This window comes from Chlamydotis macqueenii, chromosome 4 (assembly GCF_036417535.1).
Source record: "Chlamydotis macqueenii isolate bChlMac1 chromosome 4, bChlMac1.mat, whole genome shotgun sequence".
Lineage (NCBI taxonomy): Eukaryota > Metazoa > Chordata > Aves > Otidiformes > Otididae > Chlamydotis > Chlamydotis macqueenii.
The window spans coordinates 53,486,365-53,500,122 of NC_141559.1; positions in this window are offsets into that span (position 1 = coordinate 53,486,365).

Here is a 13,758-nt window from a genome sequence, read left to right on the forward strand (position 1 = left end):
TGTAACTTTTTCCCTTATGTGTTACTACTCTTTGACCTTCCCCCCAAATATTTGCTGTGTCTAGTTCGTCGCCATTTCTCAGGTATCTTTTCGTTATCTCCTCTTTGCAAGTCACATGATAAAATATGATTTTTTAATTTTTCCTCACTTTCATACCATGATGCATTTTCCTTTTCTAGAGTCTCCTTGTTCTTTTGTCCTTTAGAGAAATCTAACTAGTAAAACAGGTGATGATAAGCTATATAAAATAAAATAAGATTTTACAAGCGATGTTGAGTTGCACTGTGTGCCAATGTTCCTTTTGTTCTGGATCTCGATTGTTTTATCAGTACAAACACCTGTTCAAAAGACAAAATTCCACAGTTATCTAATTAGCTCAGCAGGGAGATTCCTTGCAACTTAAACATTTATGTTTATATAGAAACACTAATTGGAGTTGCTTTTATAAATGGTGGAGTATGGGAATAAAACAGAGTTTGTTTCTATTTATCTTAAGTTTCTATTGCCTTGAAATCCTTGAATAGTCTCATTCTCATAATGAGTAACAAATTTGATATAATGCTATTATTTACTCTCGTATGTTTTATTTATTTTGTCCCTTGTACTTTGAAACCAGTCCTGTCTGAGGAACAATCACTGTTTCTCAAATATTCCATAAACTCAAAGCCTACTGTTGTGCTTATCCTAGTTTTGCTCAAGTTAAACATACGGTCTTTTAAAAAGCTGTGAAAACAGTCTTTATCATTGTCTGTTTTGCCATTTCTAGAAGGACTAGCAGCTGGGAAGCTCTGAACAATCATGGTAGTCAGACTAAGAAAAGTAGGAAATCTGAGAGAGAAGAAAAAAATGCCTTACTAAGCTAAATTTAGAGAAATGTACTCTATTTTAAAATACCATGCAAGAACCAAATATTGCCAATGAAAATATCAAGAATGGAAAGAGGAAGAAAGCATCAGCAACAGATGAATAGAATATTTATTCTGCAAAAAGGGAAGCAGAAACCCTTCAAGATGAAAGCTGTATGCGATCTTATTTTCTACTAAAAATCAGCAACGCATTTTTAGTGAAAAAATATCATAAGTTAATGGCAATTATAATCAATTCAACAAAATGCATCTTTTAAGACAGATTATCAAATCACCCCAATATCTAATCAAGATCAATAAGGGCTAAGGTCCCTCCTCCCCTCAACAAAACTTCCCTTGAGACAAGTTGTTTCAGAAATTCCCTTATTGAGGTTTCTTCTCTTTTCAGGGCTCCTAATACATCTATATGAGCACGTTAGTGCAAATCAGGAGTATATTTTGAAGCAAATCTCCAAGTCATCCCTATTTGCTATGTTTTGCATTGCATTACAGAGCAGACTGAAGGAGCATCCCTCCCTGAGAATGAAACTAAACTGCATCATATGGAGCACACCTAATACATTCAGTCCAGTGCACCCATCTAGCACTAGTTCAAAAAAACTAAATCTCTGAAATGCATGTAATGTAGATCTCACTTCCTCAACTATTTTCCTCTAGAGGTTGACTTTTGTTGGTTGACACTACTTACCAGTGCTAAATACACCACAGGATCATGTAATACTGGTACAGCAAGTGCTGTGTGTAAAGCTCTGTGAATAGCTGATAGTCTTGACTCACTGGCATTTTTTAAAAAAATTGAGGAGGACTTGTCTGGACATAAAATTTTATATGAAAGGAATCAAAACATGTCTTTCTAGTTTTTCACAGTGCTAGCCGTTAAAGAGAAGTATTAAGGAAGGATGTTTTAAAAATAAAGCTATTTGGAGTAAAGAAACTTAAAAATTTCAGTTTAGAAAATTGTGGATTAAATTTTGTCTTTCATCTACTACTTCCCGTTTTGTTTTGTTTTTTTTTTCCTAACAGTCTCAATGCATTTTGATTGTTTAATCCTCTTTGTTTTTCAAATACAAATTGTTCAGGTCCAGCCCTTTCTTCAAATGCCTTTCTTTTTAAGGTCCATTTCTTAACTGAGGTGTATGCAACTCTGACTATGTCTGTCTTGCCTTAAACTTTCAAACCTACTGGCTGGTTGCTGCCAGTTTAGGAATGCTAGGCTCAAAGAGAGCTGATGGAGAGTGAAAGCTACTGAGATGAGTATTCTGTAAGAGTTCAAATCCTTTTAGGCATTGAAAATCTAAGTGTAAAAGACAATAGCGTAAGAAATCAGACTTAATTATCCCTGATGTTTATGGAGCAACTTGCCATCTGTGTGAAATAGTGAGTTAGCTAAATGCCATGCAGAAATGACAAATTTAACTCTTAATCATTAACACCTTTTTCTTCAACAGTTGCATATGAGATATTTCATTTCAACTCATTACTTGCATTTTATTTTCCTTATGGATTCTGGGGGCAGATTAATGTGGAAACCACCAGATCCACTGGTTTTCACTTAAATGTTGAGGAGATTTGTGTTTTGTTGGGTGTCATTTCTTCAAAAAAAAAAAAAAAAAAAAAAAAAGCTTTTCTAAGAAATATGTAGCTCAGTATAAGCCGAGATGTATACAGTGTGGTTGCACTGGTGTGTAGTGTAGGGCTGTGATCTCCTAACCCGTTTAGTGTTTATGTTACAGATATGTCTTTGGTCATATTTATAAAAAGGTGAGCATATACCATATATTTTGTTAGTGATCCACTAACAAAATCTGCATTAAGTGATTGTACTGTCCCCACAGAGTCCTATCCCATTCCTGGATGGAAGCCATATTTGAAAAAAAACTGCTGCAGCTGTTGATGGCTTCCTTGTTTTCATCATTACCATCATTACCATCTGGCAACTAGAAGGACTAGAATAAAAATATTTTCACATTTGTGTTAATGCTTTCTGTACTTTTGGCTTAACATGTGCACACTTGTGTTTTGAAATTGCTCTTAGCTGTCTTTATAACAGCTTATCTCAAACTGTAGGGAGGTAGTGGGGTCTAGAGAACAAACAGGTTTTGATATCTGTTGTTCTGAGATTTCAGTATTGGTAGCCAATTGAGGTGAACGGGAGGTATTTCTGTAGTTAGTTGCAATTTCAGTACTTGCTGAAGTTAGTGGAAGGAGAGAGGGGGTAAAAAAAAAATTTAAAAAAGCATTATCTAGCTCTGTGTTCTGTGGATCAGATGCTGCCCTTCACGCAGAAGACACTGGAGGAAGACTTCCCCTGGAAAGTGTCATGAATTCCTTGGAGGCGGTGAACAATTTTATTGCCCCTACAGAAAGAGACAGGCAGAGTTACCTTCACCATGCATCTGTGGTGAATCAAGGCCATCTCATTTAGCAACAGGCAAACTTCTCAACACCAGCCCAGATGCTGGAGTGGCCAAACACATTTCTGCCACTGAAATCTCATCCACAGTGTCGTAGTTCAGCCCCGATCGGACCAGACTACGCAGTCTCTCTCTCACTCCCCCCACACTGCGAGAGAACAGGGAGAGAAAATATAAGGAAAAACGGCTCAAGGTTTGAGATAAGGACAGGGAGAAATCCTTAAAGTTACCGTCACGGGCAAAACAGACTCGACTTGGGGAAAACTATTCATTTATTACTACAAACAGCAGGATAATGAGACAGAGAACAAGATAACCTCCCTCCACCCCTCCCTCTTCCCGAGCTTAACATTATCTCTACTACCTTCCCCTCCCGAGCGGCACAGGGAGGAAGAGGGAATGGGGGTTGTGGTCAGTTCATCACATGTTGTTTCACGGCGCTGCTTCATGGTTGGGGGAAGAACTCTTCGCATTCCTCCCCTGCTGCGTTGTGGGGTCCCACCCCTATGCCACAGTCCTTCGTGGAACTGCTCCAGCGTGGGTCATCTCTTCCACGGGTGCAGTCCCTTCAGAACAGCTGCCCCAGCGGGCCCTCCACGGGCCACAGCTGTCTTCAGGCATCCACCTCCCCCGGTACAGGGTCCTTCATGGGCTCCAAGAGGATCTCTGCTCCTCCATGGACTTCCATGGGCTGCAGGGGGACAACCTGCTCCACCATGGTCGTCACCACAGGCTGCAGGGGAATCTTGGCCAGGAGCCGCATTACTCCTCCCCCTCCTTCTGAACTGACCTTGGCGTCTGCAGCCGTTCCTCACAACAGGCTGGTAGATGTCTCTCAGGATCTTTTTTACATCTTATTCACTTCTCATCTCCTCTCCACTTCTTGCAGCCGGGCTGGACCAAGTTGGGCCCAGTCGGCTGCCTGGCGAGAGGCCAGAGGGTGAGGCCTGCAAGGCCCATGAGGCCTGCGCCTCTGCCCCTACTCAGCTTCACATCTTCTCTCCTCTGTCTTTTTTTTTTCTGTTTTCCCATTCTTAAATATGTTATCGCAGAGGCGTTATCACGAGACATTCTGCTACCAATCAGCTCAGCCTTGGCCAGCAGTGGGTCCGCCCTAGGCCTGGCCAAGTCCCCTGAACAAAGGGGAGCGACTTCTAGCAGTTTCCTACAGAAGCTACCACCTTAGGCCCCCGCCTACTAAACAAAACCATGACACACAGCTCACTAAACAGTGTGCACATTTGCTTGATAAATCAAGGAAACTCATCTCTCCTTTGAGTTCCAGCACAATCAGTCCTTACTGTATTCAAGTTTTCAGAAAGATCAGTTAGAAAAAAAACCTTTTTCATAAAAAAGTTAAGTTTTCTCAGTTTCTAATAAGTTAGTAAGTGGGCAAAATTGACACTTAACTAAAATGTTAACAAATATTGTAAGTTTCAGTGCTTTCTTCTGTGTCTCTAAGGGGGCAATATAAACAGGTAAAGGGTTGTCAGAAATGTTAGATTTTCTTGAACTGGTAATTGGATATCCTGTACAAAGAGGAGGTAGTTGTAACAAGATATGACATAAGAACGGTGGTACTGCATAGTAAGACAAGGTCAGACCAGGAGTATACCTGGCCCAATGCCCTGTCTCTCTTAGAGGCCAGGAGCAGATTCCTACTAGTGGCAAGTCATGAAAGAACATAAGAACAGGACCACCTCACAAGGAGGATTCCCCTGGTAGTTCTTTTATTTAGCCCTCCAGTTTCCTCAAAAGTTTTCAGTTTAGCTCATAAACTCAAACTAGAGTCTGTGTCTTTGTCTAATAGCCCTTGATATATTTAAATACAAATGGAGGAAAGGTTGTCCTCAGTGTGCTGCCTTAGATAATGTCAATCAGGAACTAGGACCTTCCTTAATTTATCAGAATTCTGAATAAAATTACAGTAAGATTAAAGAAGCGCAACATGCAATTTCATATATATTTTTCTATGAACAACTATATTATGCTTAAGTGCCTATCTTTGCACCCTGGAGGCTTTTTACATCATGATATTAGTAAAGCGTTATGCTAAAGTGATTCTCTCCCACAAATCTCATTTATCTTTATGGTTACTATTTCCTAAGTATTTTTAAAATCTGCACACGTAGAATTCCTAATAAAAATAAAACAAAACCATACATCTGCACCACACTTAGTTTTTCACTGATTCTTTCTCAGCAGACACATCCCAGATCCCATTTCCTATCTGAAATCTAGCGAGTGTCTTGTAGCATGTCAATCTTTCACCATCTTTTGTAATTAGTGTGATCTCAATACTAAGAATAGTACTAACAGAAATTTTATACACAGCTGGGAAGCTCTAGTCTATAAATAAAAGCAATTCTTGGAACCAAACCTGTGCTGATTTATATTGTTGTTGATTTAGGGTTTTTTTTCGAAAGTGTAAGCAGTAATTTTTTTGAATACTGTAAAAACATTCATAAAAACAAATATAAAAGTTATCAATAGGGAATCAAAAGGCATTTCTGGGACTATTGTATGTGTTGTCTGGAATTTCTATATTTATATGTTTACCAGAGTTTCATGTTAAAGCAAATTCTAAAACCAAATTCTTCTCCTGCTTCTCTTTATGTAAGTAAAAGCTGTACATTAAGAACTTCGAAAATCAGTGGTAGAAGGGAAGGATGATCTGTCATCAGAGAGTCATAGTTGAGACTAGCTTAGAGGTTAGAGAACACATGCATTGTAGAGTTTAAAATACTCTCCAGACTGATGTCTGAAATGTCTAAATTATTTTTGTTAGCTGCTCTTAGCAGACTGAGTTCACTGACTAGATTCCTTTATATTCTGATCTAGACTGAATTTTCCAAAAGGAAACCAAGTTGCAGAAGAACTTTAAGCTGTTTTCTCAGAGCTCTCTAGGAAGCCATGGGCCACGGGAGCCAGTACAGGGCGAGACAATGAGCCTTTGCTTAGGCACTTGGATGGGGGTTGTGTCCCCGTGTAGTGTGGGGATGGGGACAACTGGCGAACAATTCCTTTTTGTTTCCATGACTAAAACACAGCCTGAAGTAATGCTTAATGCTACACACATCTGAAGTAATACAATTATAACCTTGGTCTTAACTCCAAAATTAACCTACATGTCTTTCAATGGGTTGGCACGCACCAAGACTGTACTGATATTACATGGCCAAATTTCATCCATGTCCCACATACCTCATCATTTCAAGTTTAAAAGTAGATTCTGGTCCATTACTTAGTTTCAATACGCTCTTGGTATTAAAAGGATATTTAATTTGTTTATGTATTATTTATGGCCATTATATTTCTTACTGGTAATTTAGTAATTATTTTTTTAGTAGAGACTTTTAAGTTGTTTTTTTTTAAAACTGAGATAGCTAATAAATTTATATCTAAATGCATTATGATCTGAAGTGGCTGTACTTCTACTTTAGTTGCTATCATACTATTCATTTTTTCTTTTTCCAAGACTTCCATTTTAGCTAAAATATCTAAAGAGCATTTTGTATAAACACTTTCCTCTCTAGGACTAAGGAACAGCACATTCCATATATAGATAGATAGTTAGATAGATATGTATTTGAAAGTTTTTGAGATAGGGTGGAGGTGGGTCCTCATTATTCTTACCACTTTTCAGAGACTGTATGGTTACTGGCAAACCCAATAGAAACAGACCACAATTCCTTCTCGTGTGTAAAATCCTGAAAACATGTATAGTCATTTAGAGACTCCAGTTCTCTTTTATCAAACTCATATTAAATTTCAGTAACATTCATGTAGAAGATTTTCTTATTATGGTGTTTTGTTGAGAAGCTGCTGCCTTTGATTAATGGATAATATGTTTCATAAAACCAAGGAAGCTTGGTTTTATAAAATCATACTTTTATGATACCTATCTGTTAGGGAAGTGTGGCATTGTAGCCTTTATCAAAGTTTGTTTTTTTTTTTTTCTGTTGGCATAAAGAACTAAACTGTCCACACGATACTAGAAAAATAAAGTATTGATATGAGCTTGTAGTTCACAGAAATGAGAATAACTACCTCTTTGTCAAAGAAAACTATGTCTGTAGAGAGACAACTTTCTTCTAAAATTCTAAGCTTAGCACTGTAGGTACATAATTGTTCTAAAGATTCTTCTAGTTTGTACTAGTTTCTTCAATGGAAAGAAAAATGCTAACTTAGACTTTCTTGCTTTATCTGATTAGGATTTATCAGTTTCTACTCATAAATGTAGTGTTCAGTACATGCTTCAGTATCCAAATCGATCTGAATAAATCTAATTGCTATGAATAGCTGATTATCCTAGAAGAAATGTAATTTTCAGTTCTTTGTGTACTAATATTACCTGCACTCTGAACTTATAAGCCTGTTCTCATTTCCTGTGTAAATAGATCTCTGGTGCTTAATTTTTTTGTTTGTTTGTTTAAATACCCCTTTTCCCCATTTTGTTGAAAGATTCTTGCTATTTAAAAAATACAAATTAGAGAAGGATTTTTCTCCGCCAAAAAAAAATATTTACTTCTTTTTTTTTTCCCCCCGGTCTTTCCCATAAAACACAGAAATCTTCGTTTTGAGGCACTAACGCATTAATTTGATTCCATAAGGACAGCATTAAAAGCTATAAATATATTAAAGCTATAAATGTATCTGGCCTAAATTAAATGTATTTCTGGAATGTAAGTTTATCCTTTTGGAAGCTTGGATCTCTCATTGGATGTACCCTTGCCGTTCTTGCTGTATTTGAAACTTACAATTATAAGCTGAAAGAATGCTGTGTTTTATATAGGGTTGATTGTTCTGTCATCATCTATGATGATTTATATTGCCATATAAATAACCACTTACCAAATAATGTACTACTACTAATGATTATGCAAATTGCTTTAAGGCTGCACAGCACAGCTAAGGTTAATGACATTAAATAAAATGACACCAGGAAGGAATCTGTCTGAAGTAATCCAATAATTCCCTATTGTTTGAGAAGTCTGAATTTATTTTGAGTAATTGGTGGTTTCTGCAAGAAAACAGTGAAAATTATATTTATGTCTCCCAAGTATTTTCTCAGCAAACAGACAAACAGCCTTGCTTGGTTTGTTTTAAGAACAAACACAGTACCACTACAAGTATTTTCTCATTGACTCTGAAGATGAAACGGATTATTAATGGAAGGAAACGTGATACTGAAAGAGCAAATTTTTAGGGTATTTTTAAAAGGAGAAAATAAAGGCAGAGTTTGCACAAACTTTATAGATTCTGTAGAAGTGTTAACCAGTGCATACATATCCAAACACGAAACAGGGCTCTATCTTTTTGCACTATATAGGATGAAAACTGAGAATGGCACCACATATTCAGCTAAGTGTGAATCTTAAACTTATGAGCTTCAGTGGATTAAGAACTACTCTGGAAAGTAGATTAACATTACTTGAAGCCACAATTAAGTTAGTACAGCATGTTTTAGGTTTTTTTAATGGGACTTTTGACACAACTTTAATGAGTGAAATGTACTCCTTAGACATTAAAATAAACTGTACATTTCCCCAGACATAAATAGGATTGTATAATGTTCTCTGTAACAGCAATACTGAAGTAATAAATATTTTAAGATTTTGCAAGACAGAGTCCACTGGCCATTCTCCTCATAACCTAACCAGATATCCCTTGAGTTTAGATACAGACAGAAGTGATCTTAAGCTTAATTTTCATGGTTCTCCTCTACTCTCTGTCCCTCAATCTGTGAAGTAGTTTGGAGTGGCGGCAGCACATAAAGTCAATAAATGGTTGCAGATAGAACATTATTAGCAGGAGACTTGACATACAAACTTTAGACCAATTTTTAATAGCTTTTTCGTTTTAATTTTCTGATTTTAAGCCCTTATGCAAAATTAATAATGGACTATAATAACTAGTTTGTCATAGTCTCTTGCCGTTAATGATCACCAAGATATTTGCTTCATTGTTGAATGTGTATTTAGTCAGCATTTAAATGTTCTACCGAGGTTTACGAATAACTTTTTCATACATAGGCATGCAGTAAATGAATAATCCAGAAATGGCCTTTGTTATACATAACAATTATAATCTTATTTCTCAGTGTTTGATATTTCATGGAGTCGTATGTGAAGCTGAAAACAGCTAGAACTAGAACATACTAGTTCAGTATTTCCAGTAATTATTCATCAACAATGATAAGGTGAAGGGATAGAATATACGTAAAGGTAAAGGTCTATAAATTCCTAACTCTTTCTGGAAATAGCTGTGTGCCTTTAATAGCTTTATAACTCATTTAGAAAATTTTGCATAAGGTATAGTTTTCTGATGATATTAACCATACTACAAACCGTAGCAGCACAAGAATTTTATGCCTTTATACTGAGTAGGAAAAACAAAACCAGCAACAACAATTGAATACACAGTGTTTTTACTTTTGCATTCATCCTTTTGCAAATAGTTTACAGGTTGGTGAAGAGTTCAGTTTTCTCATCCATTCCCTTTAGACATAGCCATGGTAACAATTTTACTAATGTAGGTTTTTGTCTCCTGGAACTGAATAGCATTGGTGAAATATACCTACCTGAACTGGATTTGACCTAATGGTCTGTATTATTTCTGCTGAACATTTTCTGTACTTGTTAAATTATTTTGCTACTCAGGCAATTTTCTTTTAGTTTAATTCCTAGGTAGAAGTCCACTGCCGTATTTTCTTACTGTAAGCACTCCCAGAAGTTAGGCAGAGGACTCTGTTTCTCCATTCACCCACTGCAAACTTACATGTTGATACAACGAGAGAAAGATGTGATCCTGCATGTTATTGAATGCTTTTATGTTTCCAGCCATAAAAAGAAGGCTTAGGAAGTGGATCAACAACTTTTATGTTCTTAGATTCCACTTTGAATAGGTGGACAAAAAAAAATAATTAACAGTAAATATAAATACAGAGACACGACAACAACAAAAAATTTGTAGAAAGTGAGAGGAAAGGGCCTCAAGTTGCACCAGGTGAGATTTAGATTGGATATTAGAAAATATTTCTTCACTGAAAGTGTTATGAAGAACCAAAACAGGCTGCTCAGGGAAGTGGTGGAGTCACCATCCCTGGAGGTATTTAAAAGTAGTGTAGATGTTGCACTTGGGGACATGGCTTATTGGTGGACTTGGCAGTGTTAGGTTTACCGTTTGACTCAAAGATCTTAAAGGTCTTTTCCAACCTAAATGATTCTATGATTCTAGGTCTAAAAGGTCTCATGTAAGTTATGCTGAACAGACACAGCCAGTGAGAGACTGTGTTGTTCCACAGGTCTGAAAGTAATTAGGGAGGATGAATCCAACTATCTTGCAAAGATTTGGAACAAATAGACTGTATCCTCAACTGCTGTAAATTGAAGTATCTCCCTTGAGTTTAGTGCAGCTATTTTGATCCTATCACAAGAACAATAACAGCAACAAAACGTGACTTTTCAAGTAAATGTACTTCAGTGTCCTTCCAAGAACATTCATATAAATGAGAGTTAAGAAAAGAATTGTCTTCAATGAGAGCTGAAAAATGTTGAAGAACTTAACTGCATGTTGACTACTCATACCCAATGTTTAATGGCACTATCCTCAATATTTATCATATGTAAGCATGTATGCTGCTTTATTAGTGCTTGTCAGCTGTACAGAAATAAAATATACCACCTGCACCCATGTGATCGTTTTTAACTCATCTTGTAACCACAATGCCTTTGTAGAGTACTTCAAAGCAGAGGGTAGTTACTTACTTACATTTTCATGCTTTACTTTTGCTTGAAATTTGTGGTTTTTAAACCAAAAATTGTCTTCACAGTGATTTGGTTCAAAAATTAATAATTGCTTGAAAGACATCCCCAGAATAGAACATACAGAGTCTTCACAACAGGAAGTGTAAGATATAGCTCAGCAATACACAGCTTTTTGAGTTTCTTGCCAAGTTATGACAGATACGCTGATAGATTACTAAAAGGTAGAAGCAAGGCCAAAATCTGGATAGCATATTCCAGTGAGACTGGAACCACTTATTCTTTGATTAGCTCTTGAAACCGCGGTTTAACTTCAGTTTACATCATTGTGTAACAGTATCAACCAAATAGCTTTGCAATGTCTTGCCGAGCTTTAGTGTTACTTACCTAGAAAGCTGATGTTGTAGATTGCAGTAATTGTACTCTTACAGGTTTGGTCATTAGTTTGCCAACCCAAGAAAAGGTGTGTTCGTCAACCGACATGTCCCCTAACAGGTACACTTGAGAGCTAATTGGAGGAAAGTTTCATTGCCCTTAAGATATTTAATTGCATCCAACTTTGGTGTTATTAAAATGCTTCCCCCTACTGAAATAGTAGCCTGAAAGGATTTCATATGAAAATTAACAAAGAAATGTTTTTAAAATACTAACACAGAAATTCCAAATATTTTAAACTTGTAAAGGAGTCAGATTTGCTTAGAGCAATGGCTAACAAACTACGTCAGGGAAAATGTAAGCAACTCTGACAAACACTTTAAATAGCCTAATATATTATAAATTAAAACCTTCTTTTGATCTTTCAAAATGGAATTTGAATGATCAAAAAAATCCTGAACAGGAAATAGAATAAACAGTACTAAAAATAGATAATCTACATAAGGATTATCATCTACTCATTTTGGAAGTAATTTCTTTTTTTTAATCAATGTTAATCCTCATTTAGCATATTATTCTGCCTCAGAAGCAGCTTCAGATACAGAGTGGAAAAATTAGGATCTTTGAATAAAAAATAAAATGGTCTTAACTTTCTTCTTTCCTTTTGATGGCTTAACGATAATCTTTGTTAACATGTCACTGAGAACAGGAAGGTATATAAGCACATGGAAGACTAGAGGCATTTAAACAATAAGCTACACGTTTCTGTCTAAATTATTGTGCAGTTTAAGTTCTTTGACAATTAGAATTCAGTATTCCAAATTGCAGAAATGTAATTAGCATATTCCAAATGAACAGTTTATTTGGATTTTTTTTTAAAGATGCAGTATGTCTCATATCGTCATGCACACAGATATTGTTTCTTCTCCTAGTGAGTTTGAGTCCTGAAAAGTATCTATCTGAAGACATTTCTCAAATAGTTCCAATTATATCCTCTTCATAAAATCTTGGCAATGAAGAGATTTGCATGTAGATGCAGCTTTAACATATTCACACAAGTGTCATTTTGCTGAAATAACCATTTAAATTTATTGAAATAGGGAAATTGTAGAGCTTTGTTTTAGACTTCTTCATGCACTGCATTTATACTGTAGTCCAGTGCACTGGAACCTAGCAAGGATACAGGAGATGTGCTCCTGTCTCTGAACAGAACAAGTACAAGAAATCTGGGTTTCTCTTGTACCTGGCCACTGGTACTTGGATATGCCAGTCTGTGTATGCCTGATGAATGCTTCTCTTTCCCTTGGTCTGTCTTGTCTTTTATTGATAATGATTTCATCAAATTCAACTTCTTCATAAAATGTCTTGGTGTGAACAAATGAATATATCTGATACAGTATGAAATACTTAATGAACTCAGATAATAGAAACTTTGAAAACTGTTAAAAAAAAAAGCTGTCTGCCTCTGTCTTGCTTTACTTTCAGCAGTTTTCAGGTGTATTTAAACAAAATAGAGTTATTTTGTTTCTTATACTTCAGTCATTAGGGGAAATATCGCATGTTTAACTATAATCTTTAGGAAAAAGAAAGGAAGATGTCAGCAAAAGGTTTCATGTTTTTTCTGAGGTACATGGCAATTTCTATTGCTTAAGAAGAATGACAGTAAGATATCAAGAACTCTTTTTTTTTTCTTTTGTTTCTTTTTTTTTCCTTTTCCCCCTTCTTTTCCTTCCCCCCCCCTTTTCCTTTTTCCTTTTTTTTTTTTTCCTTTAAATACACATTTGTTTCTCAGTAGTATTGCTTTTTAAACATGAAAACAGATTAGGTCAGTTCACAAACCCTGGTTATTCTGTTTCACTCAAGAAGTTTGAATTTTGCATGCAATAAACACTAGCTATATTGTACATTAATGATTTTCTGTAAACCAACTGCATGATTTGGACAAATTCTCATTGACTTATGTAGGAAACTGAGCAAGAACCAAGTCATGGAAGAGCCCTCCCACCATGTGTAGTGCTAGGTCTAGCAAGAACAGTCACATCTGTGAACAAATAAAGAGTGGCTGAAAATATCGTTATCTGCTTTATACTAACTTCTGTGTACAGCTACAACAGAAATTGCTTGAATACTTTTTTCTTAGTTTTTTCATTGCTTTGGTAGTTCATTTTACATAGGATCATATAAATAGCATATTATTAGTTTATCTTTCCATAATATGTCATGGAGACTACTCAGCTTACATTACTATGACAATTTTTTTAATATATTTATGGATAAATAACATTTTATATATGATAATTTTCCCAGCATTAGTCTCATTTTATAATTACTTTAGAA